The 17102-nt window shown below is 44.7% G+C and overlaps 1 protein-coding gene across 5 annotated transcripts in view; it reads right to left on the reverse strand.

The window, feature by feature from the left end:
• The window catches only part of CRACDL (CRACD like), a 103869-nt gene that overhangs the window by 58168 nt on the left and 28599 nt on the right, over window positions 1-17102 (reverse strand). For 2 of the 5 annotated variants that reach the window (XM_050931664.1, XM_050931624.1), the window contains exons 1-2: window positions 7826-8076; window positions 1756-1990 (exon numbers count right to left, since the gene is read on the reverse strand). The gene's annotated coding sequence lies outside the window, so the exon portion shown is untranslated. The other 3 variants (XM_050931635.1, XM_050931656.1, XM_050931645.1) reach the window with 3 other exon arrangements.

A 17102-nucleotide genomic window follows, 5' to 3' on the forward strand; every position in this document is an offset into this window, starting at 1 on the left:
ACTAACAATAACAAAACCTTTTCACATTTCACTGTAATCACATGCAATACCTTCCTGCATTGCACAGTTGTCTCCCAGGGCTACTTGCTGTTGTTTTGCCAAGAATTTATTGAAAAGTGCAAACTGCAAAATAAAGAGGAAAAGTGCATGCCATAGCAGAGAAGTGGACACACTTTACTAGATTACTCAGGAATTCCTACAGTACGAAGGTGAAGTAAATGTCTGCACAATGCAGGAACAGTCCAAACATTGCTTATTATAAACAAAGGAGGTGATTAGAGGATACATAGAGTTAAATAGTATAATTATTAAACGACCCTTTGTGGCTCTGTAGAAAGCTATACCAGTCTGACATCTAATACTAGACAGAGTACAAGAAGGCTGATTTCTAGTATCTGCTCATCGAAGATGCCAATACTGTCCCCCTACTTGCAGCACGTCCTGTTTTACTTCATGCCAGACCACATCATTCTGCAGAACCTACTGCTATTATGCTCTAACCTGGAGTCACCGTGGATGCACTTGTAAAAAGAAACCATGTTTCCAATACCAGGACCAGTCCTCCTCAATCATCCTAGCAACAAGTAGCAGTGAGAAGGAAGTGGGCTATGGCTGCTGCTGCGGCAGCAGTCTGAGGAAAAGTTGTTTCCACAGGGAGAGTGGGCACCTTCTCCACCATTCTTCACTCCTCATCACATTCACTCCCTAGCTCTTCAGCTGCAAACCAGCATCTTCCCCCGCATACACAAACACTATCCAGGAAGTGCTGGCGCTGCCAATGCAATCTCAACTGCTGAAATCTCCCCAGGCAACAGAGTTCACTTACTTAACAATAACTATTATCCGGTAAACACATTCCACACTCTCTCATTTCACTAAACCCCTGGGCCAAATGCAAAGCTGAACAGGCTCCTGCTTTGCAGTTTTCACTAGACTCACTCTAAAGGGGTGCATGCAGGAGATTTTTAATGAGAATTACTGCTACTTTATTTAATTTCCCTCCTCCCCACAACTGAATGTGAACTTCCTTTTGCTGAGCCCAGGTTGGAGGTGGATGAGATTACACTGCATAGGTCTTTCTGCTTTCTACATCCTGAATGGATGCCAATCTGATAACATTAGCTCAGGAAAAATAGCAAGAGATTTTGCATGCAAGGCCATATTCACACAACTGCCTCTAAATTGATTTCAACCAGTCTCTGCAAAATACAACCTAAATTGGAGAACCTTTTCAAAATGAAAGTAGAAGATTTATTTTGTGGACAGTGTGAAGGGCTACTTTCTGACCACTTCCTATCAAGCTACATTGCTATGTTCCTCCTTCTATGCTTAATCTTGCTCCTCAGTTTAATGAAAAGCACTATGAGCTTTTCACAAATCTAACAGCTTCTGTTGATCTGGTAGACTCCTCATTTTCTATATATACATACGAACCTTTCATTCTTATGCCATTCACTATATTTGTATTTTATGTTTGAAATGAGAATTTTTTTCAGGCAATCATTCTCTTCTCCATCCCTGCATTTGGAAAAATAAATACTGTCTTTGCTCCAGTTCAAGGATATAAACTCTGAATTTAAATGGAAACTGTCTCACGAACAGTGGAACTGGAGTCAGAGGGCCCAAGTTCCCTGGAAGGACAGAACAGCAGAAAAACAGGGAAAAGGGGAGATGGGGTAGTAACAAGTCAGCTGCACAGACAGACCAATGCACAGTGTGCATGGGGTTTAATAACCTTTCACTTGTTCAACTCACCTGCATTCAGCTTCACTCTTTGCTAATGGAACACAGTGGTAATGTCTGAGCTGTGAAGTTCTCTGCAGTTTAGCAGCTGGCAGTGTGAGCCATGGAACTCAGTGTGAAAACCCTTGGAGCCCTGGATTTTTCAGACACAAACCTAGCCCAGCAATGGATCCAGTGGAAGGAGCAGTTCAAGCTGTTCACAGACCCGAAACTCTGTAGCAACACAGGATTCTCAATAGAGACCAATCTGAAAAGGAAGAGATAGACCCCTATGTTACTACCTTAAACACACTGGCTGCTGCATGCAATTTTGGGACTTCACAGACCCACTGATTCAGGACTGGACAGTCTGTGGTACTAGGGATCACTACCTGTGGGAGTAGCTGCTCCAGGAAGATGATCTCACATTAGACAAATGTTTAGAGGTGGGGTGTACAGTGGAAACCTCAAGAGAAAGGCTGAAAGCCTGAGAAGGAGGACATGCAGTGAGACAACAGCAAAGAAGAGCAGGTGGCCAGGGATCCATACCCCATAGTGAGATGCATTTCTGACAGATAGCAATTTCCTGGACAAACCTTATCAACTAACTTAAGCCTCATTAATCTAATGAGATTTGAAGTATTTTAGCAGTCTATTGTATTACATATGTTTATGTACCACTGTGGGACTGTATGGAACTTCTTTAGGAGGAAGAGTGGAGTAATGCAATCTCTGCGAAGTAGTGCAAACTTCAGACTATGCTGAGCAATGTAGCAGACAGGACTGATCTTTAGGGACAATACATGGGAAGTGAGATTCCTGGGCAGAAGGCGATTCCAAACCCCCATCTACAAATTCAGCCTTTGATGCTTTGCCCTGAGGGGGGAACTTTTGTTACATCACCTGTTACATGAGGACAGTGCAAAGACCCAAATTGTGTTCTCTAGGGACCAACAGACAAAGAAAGGACTTTTGAATTAACAGTCTGAGTTTAAGATAGCTCATAGCCTTCTTTTGATCCAGCAAATGGACTGGACCTCTGGTCCACAGAAGACCCCCATCGTCAGGGATAGTTTGGAAGGACTTTGGCCTTCTGAGGCCTCATAAAACTGTGTTCTTGTCTAAGCAAAAGGAGTGATAAACTTGGAACCACAGAAGACCCCTGAGTGGGGTTTTTGAAGAACTGCTCCTACTAGTGCCCATGTTAGTGTTGGGTTGATTTCTGGTAAGCTTATTAGCATGCGTGTAGGTTCTTTCATTGTTTTTATATGTTTTCTCTGTAATGCGTCACCCAAGAATCAATTGTGTTTGGTTAAAAAGAACTGTGTGGTAACTTATAACTGTGGGCAATTACACTATTATTGGTCTCTGAAGAGAAGGCAAAAAGAAGCCCTCTTAGACAGCCTGTCTTTTGCTGGGAACAGCACTGTGAATGCAGGAAATTAGTCAGCCTGCAAATACCCCGGTCAGAAGGGAGAGAGGCAATGACCAGGGGAACTGGAAGCCTAGAGTGGGTGCCGTTGCTGGACAACTGAGGGGAAATACAGATGCAGTTACCTGGCCCTACAACAGCATTTACTATGGAAGACAGCATGAGCAGGTAATGGAGAAGTGCCCCTACACTACTCATGGACTCATAGACTCTAGGACTGGAAGGGACCTCGAGAAGTCATCGAGTCCAGTCCCCTGACCTCATAGCAGGACCAAATACTGTCTAGACCATCCCTGATAGACATTTATCTAACCTACTCTTAAATATCTCCAGAGATGGAGATTCCACAACCTCCCTAGGCAATTTATTCCAGTGTTTAACTACCCTGACAGTTAGGAACTTTTTCCTAATGTCCAACCTAAATCCAACCTATGATAGCATTGCCAGGAATGTGTCAAGTTGAACCATTTAAGCAGTGAGTGCAGATGGAGATCTCAGAAAGACTCAGTCAGATGTGTACAAGGGGGGATTGGCACATCAGACAGCAGTGATGACCTCATGACTCTTTTCTTGAGTCTGAGAACTTATCAGGTTCAGACTGATAAGCAACAGGAAAGCAATAAGAGACAATACTAAGCTCCGTGCATGCAATGATGTTAGAGAAACATCCTGTGTGATCTCAGTTGGATAGCGGGGCCTCCTACAGTTGTGATTCCTCAGGATGAATTGGACTCAAACACTCATTACAAAGACCAGACACAATCTAATAATGTACAATGGAGAGCATAATGCTGCCTGTGGGAAAATTGAACCTCATAGTCACTAACCCAAAAAATAACAGACGGTACCTACTGAAGTTTGTGGTGGCAGACGGTAAGGACCACAAACCCCTCTTTGAGGACTATAGCCATACTTACAAGCCATGGATCTGATCAGAGTGTAGCGTCAGAATTTTATAGCTGCTGTGCGAGAAGCAGAAAGAGGAGTTCCATGGACAACATGGACAATTTTAAAAGCTGATGAGGATGTTTTCAAAGGCAGCAGTTGCCTTGAAGGAAAGCTGTGACTGGAAGTAGACCCCACAATGGAGCCTGTCTGCTTAGCACTATGGAAAATTCCAGTGACACTACGTAACCCAGCAAGAACCTCAAAAGTCTGCAGAGCAGGGGTATCATAGCATCTGTAGAGGCCAGAACAGCCTGGGTAAACAGCATGGTAGTGGTAAAGAAGTCATCAGGCAAATCACACATCTGCACAGACATCTTTCCAGAACTTTCCAAAGCCAGAATCTTTACAGTCTTGTGATGTGAGGAATGTGTTTTGGCACATAAGCCTGGATAAAGAGGCCTCTGTTCTGATGTACTACCAGCCAGGAGAGCTACTGATATGCCAGCGTGATGCTCTTGAGAAAGGACTGGGTGTAGCTGTTTTGCAGGAGCAGCCAATTGCGTACGCCAGCACAGTCCTGTCAGAGATTGAATGGGGATATGCCCAAAAGGAAAGAGAGCTTCTGGCCATGGTACCTGGAGTGGAGCAATTCCATCAGTACACCTATGGCCATCCAGTAATAGCTCAATCAGCCCACCAGGCCATCTCTAGGGAGATGCAGGACCTGTGACAGAAGTGACGGATTCGTATTTTCCAGGACCGACTGTGTCGGCCAGTCACACTGGCCCAGGGGCCACCCCAAAGTGTGGGGCCTGGAGTGGTCGCCCCGATTCGCCCTACCCAAGGGGCGGCTCTGCAGCCCACAAACCCCTAGAGACAATCCACGGCAAAGCACCTTCTTTGTGCTCCCAATGGATTGCAGCAGAGGTTGATGAGCCTCCAGTGCTACCAAGCAGAGATCAGACTATCCAGAATGATCACTGGTGTTAGTGGACCCCCTAAGCAGGACATGTATACCCAGCATGAGTGAGCTGTGGGAAGGGGATCAGGACACTGAATCCATTAACACACAGCTCTATCTCCTGGTTTCAGCAGTGAGGGGGATGGAAATCAACAAGGCTATGGAAAAGGACAGGCCGTCAAGTGAGCAATCCTAGCCAGGTGGCCACCCAGAAGATAAAAGCCAAGTACCGATAGGAGCAGAACCATATTTGCAAATTAAAGATGAGCTGAGCGTGCAGGATGGAATCATATTTCAAAACCAGAGAACTGTTGTCCCTGTTTGTTATGTATGGATGTCATGCAAAAAATACATGCCTCACACCTAGGCACTGAGAACTGTCTTAGATGGGCTCACGAGGGTGTTTACTGGTCAGGAATGAATACACAACTCCACTCCTTGAGATAGGAGGGTGTGATGCCACCAGCCGTGTGATTACTGCCAGCAGAAAGAGACTCTGTTTCCACATGAGCTGGCCACCTGACCATGGGAAAGAGTGGGAGCAGATTTATTTATCTTCAAGGAAAGGCAGTACTTCATTACAATGGATTACTAGTCAAATTCCTGGGGAGTTGATCCCCTTCCGTCTATAAGGAAAAAGTCAGTAATTCACAGAATGAAGGCTCACTTTGTGAGATATGGCATTCCAGAGCCCGTATTCACTGACAACGGACTCCAATTTGCCTTGGAAGAATTCAACGCAGGTCAGATTCTTTTGTTAGCATGTTTGGCACACAGGAATCCCCCATCCCAGGGTACCAAAACAGTCCCGTGCAGGCACTGATGGGACAAAGGATCAAAACTCTGCTACCATTGAGGGGAGACCTGTTGCAGCCCGAAGGATGGAGACACCACTGAGCAGAGATGGCCATCAATCAGAGAAAGCAGGCACTAGAATATGACCGGTCAGCCAAAGGCCTACTGCTCCTGGAGATGGCACTCCTGCGAGGATCTAGCCATTAAAGAGATATCAGAAGGAGTGGACTAAACGAGTCATGAAGGGTGGAGGGGCACCCAGGTTACACAAGGTGACTACACAAGAGGGACAAGTGATCTGAAGGAAAAGGGGGAACTACAAAGCCAGAAGACAACACCGAGCGAGAGCCTACAGAGATCATGACAGAACAGGGAGACAGAGCACCACCTGGAGGCCAGCTCCACCAGAGCCCTGCATGGGAGCATATGAAGATTCTTTTGTTACTTGCTTCCCTCACAGAATGTTGGTGATGCTGGTGAAGAGCTGTTACCACATGTCGCTTGCAGGTTAATGACACGTCCCTTGTACAGGAGAGGGTTGGAAGATTCTGTCACTGGAGCAGCACAGCAGAAGTATTAAAGCACTCAGTCAGCTAGCTTTCCCCCTCTCTCCTCTCGGTCACTCCAAACACAGACACACATCAGTGTGAAGTTACATACGTGGGATGGGGTTGTTTGTTTGTTTTACAGTAAACAATGTTCTCACACACAGAAAAGTCATGGCAAAAGATAGGCCCTTGAAAGTATTTTTTTTAAAAAAGACACAAAGTTATTTTATATGCCTTAGGAATTCACACTTAAACTTTTCAGTATGTATTGTAGTGATAATGAAAGATTTGGGACCCCGGGATCAGAATCTAGATATCCAGGTCAAAATTTTCACAAGTGGCCACTATTCAGGTGCCCCATTTGAGACCTCTTGGGCCTGCTTTCAGAACTGCTGAGCACCAAAAGTCCCTGCAAAAGCAAAGAGGAACTGTAGGTAACTTAGTGCATCTGAAAATCAGGTGGCACACGTCTCAAATCGGGCAGTCAGATTAAGGAATCTCAAATTAGAGACCAAAATTTAAAAATTAGTTGCAAGTTAAAGATTTCTAGTCTTCAATATCCATTGCTCAGATTGTATGGAAATCATTATAAATTCACATGCAAAGGAAGTGTAAATACATATTGAGGGCATATACGCCAAAGATATAGGGCCAGGTCCTCAGCTGGTGTAACTTGGCATACATCCACTGAAATCAATGGCGCTATGCCAATTTACAACAGCTGCGGATCAAGCTGTATAGGCTGCTAAAGAAAATTAACCTGCACAAAGTTAGAGGTATATGTTTCCAGGTTTGTGAAAGTAGGATTTTCTGTGAGATACAGTCCTTTAAAAAACTGACTAGTCACATATGAATCAACAACGGACAAAGGTTCTGGTATGTATTTCATGGACTTTAGTGCACATTAATAATTCAAAAGAAAGGAAACTGCCACAAGAAGGGCAAAATAATTTAGTTCCTAGGTATTTTGAGAACAGTGCATCGTCGGTTTTCCTTTACTAATAAGTTTCCACTTGTACACAAGTGAGATAGACATAAAAAGCAGCAACATACTTTAAGCTTTTAAATACAAGAGGCAATGCATGCCAGTGGCTGCAAACAACCCTTAGCTAGAAAAATTAGTAATTCTCATTTGGTAAACATGCTACTATGTATAATAGCCAACTTTAGTGAGGACGTGGCAACAATAACTCTCAATCACTTAAGGATTTTTCATTAGTAAATTCGACAATAGATTAACTAGAGAAGTTTAAAGGTTGTTTTCTGCACTTCATAAAACAGAAGCAGCAAGCAATGTGGGGAGCCAGCTCATGTTTCCACCTAACTATTTTTCCTTACCACCTGATGAAACTTTAATAAGTAAAAAGGCAGTGCAATATTTGCACAATTTAATGTTGTTCAGCTGAGTAACCAAGAAACACCATACAACACAAGGAAATTAACCTTCAAGCCAATGAAACATGAACTTTTACTGCTTACCTTTATATGTTCTTGTTTTGCCAGATTCAATCTAATTCAAAATGTTGCTGGTGTAACAAGAGAAAACCCTCGCTTAGCCACACATTTAAGCACTAACAAAAACAACACAGGCACTTTTAAGTTTATACGAAAGGATTCTGAAGATGTCTTGACTCCATTTGACTTGGGCGACACATCATATACCTCAGGAACAACCAGACACCACGCTATGCCAATGAGCTTCTCCCAAAGTACGAGTTATTAACACTGCCCTGAGCTCTGCATCAGATGATCCCTATATCTGACACTGAACAATTCAGTCAAAAGGAGAAAGCACCACTATCCCAGAGTTGCTAGGAAACAGGGAGGGAGTTCCTGACCTGAATTCTTAGCTGAGTTTGATGTTGCCCAGGAAGCTTAGGTTCTGATGACTTCCTTGAAAATACAGGAGATAAATATGCACACAGTGATCTTCCAGAGAAAAATGTCATCACTGAACTTTTAAAAGATAGCAGCAAAGACAAATATCTGCTGCAAACAACAGTAACATCACTCTGTACATTAAGGAACCACTCATGAAAGCATTAAGCTAATTTGCAAAAATCTATGGTGAATTTGCTATTTTCTTTGCCAAAAACAGTTGGGAAGTGTTAACCCTATAATCAGATTTTTCCGCTTCACTAATCTAAATGGTAGCCAAATTAGTTTGTTACAGAAAATGCAAAAGCCCACATACCCCTCCATGGGAATGCAACATTAACGCAATGTTGCGCTAGTGAAGTTAAATACACAAAAATCAGGAAATACAGGTTCCGATTGCTAAATAAATTGGCCCAAATAGCCCTCATTCTAAAAAAAAATGTTAAAAGGCATTTTAAAATTCTAAAGCTGTACTCTGGAATACGGCATACATGCAATGCAGGCAAATTAATGTTTCCACAAGAACATTTATTTTTGCATTTCATGCATTTAAAATATTAAAAGCCATTATCTCACCACTGTATTAATTATTATATTTTGCATTTCATTTTGTGTGTGTGTGTGTGTGTGCGCGCGCGTGTGCGTGTTGAAAAGAAATAAAAGGGGTGGGGGAGAGATGAGAGGAAGATGAAGAAAAGAGGAATAGAACCCCACAGTTACCTTTTTCCTAGATGTACCAGCATGTTTCTTGTAAGGACTACTAAAGGACTTCTATGAAGCACATATGCCTTGAAGTTCACAATTGCGCCCCAGTCCTGAACCAGCCACCTAGCTGTGTACTGCACAAATATATAAAGAGGAAGGTATCTTCCCAGTGAAGGATACTCCTACCCATGGAGTAGCCTCATGGGTCCTCACACAGTAAATCCACAGTGAGGAGGATGGCCCCCACACAACAATTTCTTCAGCCCTATCCACACCTCCTCCTCCCCCCACTACATATTCCCATACCCAACTATTTCCCTCATTTCACAGGAGATCTGCACTAGTTCCATAGACTAGAACCAAGCTTCTGCACTTGTGGAGGAGAATACTTGATTTGTTCCTTCATGCATGTGGACTTTAAGGAGTATGTCTTGGAGGAATGGTCTGGTATTTTTAAGAACCACATGGAGGCCTCTGTCAAGGAAGCCCAGGAACAGACTGGGGACTTCATCCCTGGTCTGGGCTTGGAAGCAAACCCTTTCTCTACCGGAGCAAGAAAGCCATTTCCTAGCTGGGTGGGAGAGAGCCAAGTGTGGGAACCCATTCCCCAGCTAGGGCAGCAGAGCCAAATGTGTCTCTAGATGCATAAGCATATTCTGTGGCATAGAAGATTCGAAACTAGATGTGTGGGCTAATAATCACGCAGTTAAAAAACTCTGACGAAGGGTACGAGAGGGCTAGCAGGGTGGAGGGCAGAGATGTGCAGATTATGTCTGAAAAACTCCAGCTATGCTCTCAACTTGTGTGTTTTTTTAATGTGTTCATCTTATCTTGCATGCATTTGTATCTAGAAGTGCAAGTGAAAAGTTTGTGTTGTTCTCAAACACTGGTAACTTTGTTAATTTAAAACATTTTTCCTTTTCAAAATTAGCAAAGCATATGCTCCCCACTTACAGCTAAAGATCCAGTTTCAAACTTTAGCCTTTAAGATATTTGACTTTGGGGAGGGGAGGGAGTAAAGTATAGTTTACAATGAAAAAAGGGTAGGAATAGCCCAAAAGCAGAGGCCCCTGAATGCCCCCAATGATGCTACACCAGCGCTATGACACCACCAGCAGATGGTCACAGTCTTGCTCCTAAGTGTTTCTGTGTTTCACTAACAAAGTACCTACAAGCTGGTCAAAGCAACATAATTGAATAAATGATCATTAGCCTAAGGAAAAAAAATGAATATTTTTCTTGCCTTATTTTGGAAATGTGAAAAATTACTTGCTTGTGCACACTGTAAAAGAACAACTGAAATTATGATTATTTTACAATGTATATTGTTTTAGAAATGCAAACGTTTTAAAAAAATTAATCGTTACTCAGCTGAATAGTTATTTAAATGTAAGTTACAGCTAGTAAAATGGTATTTGCTAGGGGTGGCCAAACTTACTGCCCTCCAAGCCACATATGACAATCTTCAGAAGTTCGAGAGCCAGGGTCAGCCACACTGGCTCCTGCAGCTGCAGAATTTCATGGAGGTCGCAGAAAGTCACAGAATCCGTGACTTCTGTGACCTCCGTGACAAATTCACAGCCTTAAAAATAAGTAATCTTTATTTGTGTCCTACAAATTGAGATAGCAAGCTCTACCAAGACATGCAAAGGCAGTTTAATCATTTGCTTACTGGAATTTAAGGCCCCACTGCTTCCTAGGAAAACTACATGTAATGTAACATTGCAGCACCAATCACAGGGATACACATTACTGGTTCTCAAAGTGTTGCCTCAAAGCCTCCATGATTCAAATTGCCCCCCCCCCCCGTGCCCCTCTGATAGCCCTGATATCTGGCTGCTCAAAATCAGCAGTCAGGTGGTCTACCTCAGCACTCCACCTCTGAGCAAACCTTTCACTCTTAGCTTCACAAATATTATGCAACGTACAACACGCGGCTATGACCATGGGGATATTATCCTCACTAAGGTCTAACCTGCCATAAAGGCATCGCCAGCATGCCTTTAATTTGCCAAAGGCACATTCCACAGTCATCCGGCACGTACTCAGCCTGTTGTGGAACTGCTCCTTACTGCTATCCACGTTTCCTGTGTACGGTTTCATGAGCCATGGCTGTAAGGGGTACGCTGGGTCTCCCAGGATCACTATGGGCATTTCAACAGCCCCCACTGTAATATTCTGGTCCAGAAAGATAGTCTCCACTTGCAGCTTTCTGTACAGACTGGTGTTCCTGAAGATATGTGCATCATGCACCTTCCTGGACCACCCCTCATTGATGTCAGTGAAATGCCCATGGTGAAGCACAAGCGCCTGCAACATCATGGAGAAGTACTGCTTCCATTTGATGTACTCCATCGCAAGGTGGTCTGGTGCCAAAATTTGAATATGCGTACCATCTATCACCCCTTCACAGTTAGGGAAACCAATTTCTGCAAAGCTAGCCATGATTTCACGCATGTTTCCCAGAGTCATGGTCCGTCGTAGCAGGATGCGATTAATTGCCCTGCACACTTGTGTTAATGCAGCCCGAAAGGATGACTTCCCAACTCCAGACTGATTTGTGGCCAAACGGCAGCAGTCTGGAGTCACCAGCATCCACACTGCAATTGCCATATGCTTCTCTACCGATAGTGCAGCTCTGACTCTGGTGTCTTTGAGCTGCAGTGCTGGGGTGAGCACTGCACACAGTTCCAGGAAAGTGACTTTCTGCATCTGAAAGTTCTGTAGCCACTGCTCATCATCCCAGACCTGCATAACAATACAATCCCACCAATCAGTGCTTGTTTCCCGACCCCAGAAGCGATGGTCTATCATGTGCAGCTGTTCCGTGAATGCCAAAGAAAATCTAAAGTTGCTCCTATCCATATCACACAGCATGTCAAGCAACTGGGAGTCTTCTTCAGTTAGGAACTTCATGATTCACTGCACTGCCACCTGCAATGTGCTAATGACAGTTATCAGAGCACAGGAGATCAATGCGGGATCCATTCCTTCAGAGATGCCGGGTTGCACAGCAAACAAGGGCAGTTGAAAAATGCCGTGAAAGCAAGCTGAAAGCTCATGGAATGCTGGGATGGAAAACAATGCATCATGGGACATTGAGTCCAATTCCAAGATTTGCCGTAATCCACTCCGCCTTCCCATAAGACCTAGTGGCAGGTGTTGAGCTGGACCCATAGTGCACTGCTCACACTGTCGATGACAGTGCCCTAAGTGTAGACGCACTCTCCCGACAGAGGGAGTATAGTGCGAACATGCAATACTGACTTTTATTATAGTGCTTTTTCAGTGTCGACATAATTTTTGTTGAAAAAACCCTGTAGCGTAGACCAGGCTTAAATGTAATCTAAATTCCAAAAAGACCCAAAAGGAATTTAACATTTTTTTCTACAGAAAAAAAAAAGAATTATGGAATAAAATCTGATAATTGTCAGCAAAGCAATGAAAACAACTGAGTAATAAGTGATTTATACAGAAATTAGCAAAAGGATTTGGAGCAGGAAACTCTCCTGATGTCATGAATTTGTTGTTTTCCATCCATCAGAATATTTTCTATGTTCACAACTTGAGTTAAAGAGAGGGAGGGGGAAGAGACAAAGCGGATTGGAGAAAACCATTGCTCTTATTAAAAATAATGTGTCAGATCAGACTCTGGTGTAAATTGGCATAGCTTCATTAAGTCTAATTTACACCAGCAGAGAATCTTGCCAAATGTACTGAATAATTATGAGAGGAGAAGAAGAGGAAATAACTCACCTTGTGCAGTAACGATGGTTCTTTGAGTTGTGACTCTATGGGTGCTTCATTGTAGGTGCCCAGGCACCTGTAGTCGGAGATTTTAGGTAGCAGTGTCCGTTTGGCCCACACATGCTCCCTCCCTCAGACCCTTTTAATGGTCTGCCTCAAGGTTAACTAACGCTGCATGGGTGAACCACCCTGAGTTCCTTCTTACCGCACAACCCCTTGGCGAGAACTCTGAAACAGAGGGGAGGAGGGCGGGTTGCGGAGCACCCATAGGGACATCATTACTGCACAAGGTGAATAACTTCTTCAAGAAGTGTCCTCATGTGTGCTTTACTATAGGTGACTCCAGTATGCCCCATGGAGGGCTGGGGCTTTGGAGTAGAGTCTGCAACTCACAATAGTATCGTGGAGCTGAAGATGGCATCAGAGGGAGAGTCCCGAGTAATTGTACAGTGATCCGTGAAAGTATGGGGGGAGGCCCAGGTTGCCACCCTACAGATTTCTGAGTAGAGGACATCTTTAACAAACATGACCCAAGCGGAAACAGATCTTGTGGAGTGGGTGAGGATCCCTAATGGAGACAATAGATTACATGCACAGTAACAGTGATTAATATGACTGGAGAATCTTTGAGCTGATATTGCAGAGCTCTTGGATCTTTCCGCAAATGAACGGAAGAATCTGGGGGACTTCCAAAAACCTTAGTTCTGACCAAATAAAATACCAGGGCTCTCCTAAAATCCAGCATATGACGTGTTGACTCCCTGTTGTTATGATGTGGTTTTTGAAAAAATATGGGGAGGTGAATTAGCTGGTTCATATGAAAGATGGAGGCTACACTGGGGAGGAACTTGGGGGTGTGGCCTCGAGATGATTTTGTCTTTAAAGAAGACCGTGAATGGCGAGTATGCCATCAACGCCGCTATTTCACCTAATGGCCACTAGAAATGTCATCTTCATGGACAGATGTAACAGAGAGCAAATGGCCAAAGGGTTGTCGAAGGGTGGTTGAGTCAAGATTCTCAGAACTAGATTGAGGTCCCAGGTTGGAGTGGGTGGTCTGATGTGCAGGAAGAGGTTTCCCATGCCCTTAAGGAATTTACATGTCATTGGGTGGGCGAATATTGAGCATCCGTCCACTGGATCACAGAAGGCCATTATGGACATTAGATGTACTTTAAGTGAGCTGAGAGAGAGCCCAGGCCTCTGAGGTCTAGAACATAATGTAGAATTAGAGGGAGGGAGGAAGAGGTCAGTTCCACTTGTTTGGAATTGCATCTGCTCAGAGCATTCACTCTCTAAGCACTGGAACCAAGAAGGATCTAAGCCTGGAACCTATGGTTCCACAAGCTGGGGGTGAAGAATCCATCCATCCTTTTGGGAGAGCAGGTGAGGAATGGTCTGAAGAGGAATCAGAGGACATACTGCCAGTTGTGCAAGATATGGATACCAAACTTGTCTCAGCCAGAAGGAGGCAATCAGTACAACTTTTGCTTCCTCTCACTGCATCTTTAACAGGATCTTGGACATCAGAGGGAATGGGGGAAAGCTGTACAGTAGCTACCTGTCCCATGAAAAGATAAGCGCATCCCACAGGGACTGTTTCCCTAGTCTGGCCCTTGAACAGTAGCAGAAACACTTTTTGTTCCAGTAAGTAGCAAACAGATCTTTTGTCGGGGTTCCCCCCAGGTCAAATATGCCATGAAGCACTGAGGGGTTCAGTTCCTATTTGTGATCATGTGAGACATTCCAACTGAGACTGTCGGCTGTCACATTGTGTGTCCCTGGCAGGTAAACAGCTGAAATGAGCACATTATAGTGGATGCACCAATTCCAAAGTTTCAGTGCTTCCATGCAAAGAGAGGGTGATTTGGCACCTGCCTCCCTCCGTGGCAATTTATGTAAAACATACAGGTTATATTATGTGTCATAACTTTTGTGTGAATATCCCTGATAAATGGGAGAAAGCATGCACAGGCATTTCTGATGGCTCTTAATTCTAAAAGATTGATATGGAGAATTGCTTCTGTGGGAGACCACTTGCCCTGGACTTTGCAATTACTAAGGTAGGCTCCCCAGCCTACGAGAGAGGCATCTGTTAGAATCAGTGTCGGTGAGGGTTGCGCGAATGGAATGCCTGTATGGATGTTGGATGGTTCTTTCCACAAGTCCAGGGAGTGTTTGACTGGAGGGCACTGATAGCTGCTTGTTTAACCCATCCTAGTTTGGAGAACAGACAGATCTGAGCCACATCGACAAACATCTCATGAACAACTGGGCAGGTGGAGTCACAATCATGCATGCTGCCATGTGCCCGAGAAGCTGGAGGCAATTCCTGGCCAGTATTTGTGGGCTGGCCTGGACTGTCTCTATGAGACTCATTAGGGTGTTGGATCTGTGCAACAGGAGGAATGCCCTTACTTGCACTGTGTTGAGTTCGGCCCCAATGAACTCCAGACATCGTACTGGGGTCCAGGTCAATTTCTGGGTGTTGAGCTGTGCACAGTCGTCTGGGTGGCCGGCAGGGCATCTTGGAAAGAATAACCCTTCAGACAGCAGCTGTCCAGGTATTGGTAGTTGACAATACCTAATGTGTGTAGGTGCGCCGCTACGATGGAGAGGACCTTGAAAAATACCCTGGGTGCAGAAGAGAGGCCGAATGGGAGCACACTGTACTGATAAAGATCCTGTCCAAAAGTAAATAAGAGGAATCGCCTGTGAGATGGTTAGATTGAAATGTGGATGTAGACATCTTGTAAGTCGGGAACCAAAAACCAAACTCCTTGCTCCAGAGATGGAATAATGGCTGCTAGTGTGACCATCTTGAACTTTTGTGCCTTCAGGTATCTGTTTAATGCCCTTACCCATCTAGTATGGAACTCTAACCTCCTTTTGTCTTGGGGAATCAGGAAATGCACACCACTGCATGGAAGGGACTCCTGTCCGGGAGCGTGTGAGCCTCTTGCACACACTAACGTGACCAGGGACAGCTGCCAGCGAGCCTGGTTCCCGCCCCAATGGGCAGGCCTGGGGGCAGCACAGCCACACTGGCTCCTGCGAGCAGTGGTCCAACATGCTGCTGCTTTTGCTGCTGCATCTGTATTTATAAATTTTGTATCCAAGCAGGGCTCTAATTACTGCCTTATCTGGTAAGGAGAAAGAGATGTTTGCCAGTGGGGCAGTTTCCACCTCCAGTCTGGCTTCCTTCTCCCCGAAAGTTTCTTCCTCGTGTTCCGGGGCTCTGGACACAGAAGCCATAGGGGAATGTCTAGTGGAGTGGACTCTCTATGGGAGATACTCGATGCTCAAGAAATGTGGGGCCTGTAGACTGCCCATGGATCCCAGGACAACTACTGGGGGTGGGGAGAAAGCATGGGTGGTAGTACTCACAGGTACCTGGAAGATTGAGGGTCAGAGTGTGGGTGCAATTGGAGAGGTCCCTGATGTTGTAATGGTGGTTTGGTGTGGTGGTTTGGGTTATGGTGTGAGACCAGAGAGACATTGTCATCCTGGTCACTATCAGATTCCCCACTGGAGAAGGGTGGGTCTGATGGGTGTGTGGGAGCAAATGGCTCATTGCTGCTGGTGATTCTGGGGACTAAGCTAAAGGGCTTGCAGCCTGTTTTCTGGAGGTTTTGTGCGGGAAGTCAGTTAACTTTCTCCGCAAATTCTACTTCTGTGGACATTGAAGGCTCTGGGGAAGATCTTTGTCCTGAAGAGGATTCAGGGCCAGGGTCAGATGCTGGCCTAAGAACACCCTTCATGAGGAGAAGTTTTAACTTTAGCTCCGGAGTCTTTTGGGATCTAGCCTTTAATGTTGGCAGAAGGTGCACTTCGGTGGAAGGTGTGTCTCTCTAACGCACCGGACACAACAAGAGTGTCCGACTGTCACTAGAATGCCTCCTTGAAGGACAGGCACCTCTTGAATCTGGAGGAACCTTGTATACCCCTAACAAGGGCGATCCCACCACAAATGGCAGGGGGGAAATGGTCAAAAGAAAAAAGGCTTTTGTTTTTTTTTTAAATAAAAAAACCAAGAAGCCCTAATGGTACGACAAAAGAAAAGGAAACTAAGAATCACGCTGAACTATATATAGGCTACCAAGAAAAAGAAAGTTAAATAGTCAACGGGACAGCTACACATTCTGTTCGAGGCCAAGGGCAGTTGAGAAGGAACTGATGGAGGTTTGCCTGCGTAGTGCAAGATAGCCTTGAGGCAGACACTGCTACCTAAAGTCTCTGGTTGGAGGGGGAGGGGTACAGATACACCCACAGCGGAGCATCCATAGGGACACGACTCGAAGAAGGAAGGAAGGCATGCCAGTTAAACGGTTCTCTCATATGAGCTCTGCCTATATTCCTGTAACAATCATTAAAACAATATCAGGCAGGTTGGAGTGAGGTCTGAGTCCTTTCCAAATGAAAATAT

Source organism: Gopherus flavomarginatus, chromosome 1 (genome assembly GCF_025201925.1).
Source record: "Gopherus flavomarginatus isolate rGopFla2 chromosome 1, rGopFla2.mat.asm, whole genome shotgun sequence".
Lineage (NCBI taxonomy): Eukaryota > Metazoa > Chordata > Testudines > Testudinidae > Gopherus > Gopherus flavomarginatus.